The following is a 641-nucleotide window of genomic DNA, read 5'->3' as shown; positions in this document are numbered from 1 at the left end:
GTATCTCTTCCCCCTCCCCGCTCGTTTCGCTCTCCAACCACCGTTAATCGTCTGCAGTGGGTCACAATTAATGAATTTAATGGTGTTCTCATCAGTTCATATTTCAAGCCCCTTAAGGTTTGAGATGTGAAACAGAGCAGGATGGCTTCCCCTGGACGTCCTGTATTTAATAGTACCAGTATTGACCAGATCGACATTTTGCAGTCCGGAATAGCTAATGTCACAGACACACATACAATTACACACACGCACACAGATTTTAATAGTATAGACTAGGGGTTTCCGCTCTTAGCTCGTTTCACTCGCCTACTTCAGTTTGCCACCCATGGTTTCTCAATGCTGACTTGCTTACGGTGGATTACAATTGAAAATTTAATGTTTTACCCAGAATGACCTGCAGACTGTATTCATCACTTCATATTTCCGATCGTTTAAGGTTTACATGAGGGAGACGGGGCGAAACGATTTCCCCTAGATATCCTGCATCCAATGGCACCAGTATTGACCTGGTAGACATTTTCAGTTAGGAGGGGATATGGTTACAGACACACATGCACAGGCTTTAGTAGCATAGATTTAAGAAAAGTATACGAAAATTTTGCTTAAATGCTTTCTTTAATCCAGACGAATTCAAAAATAGC

The sequence above is a fragment of the Uloborus diversus genome, chromosome 6 (assembly GCF_026930045.1).
Source record: "Uloborus diversus isolate 005 chromosome 6, Udiv.v.3.1, whole genome shotgun sequence".
Classification (NCBI taxonomy): domain Eukaryota; kingdom Metazoa; phylum Arthropoda; class Arachnida; order Araneae; family Uloboridae; genus Uloborus; species Uloborus diversus.
This window is presented reverse-complemented; position numbering follows the sequence as displayed.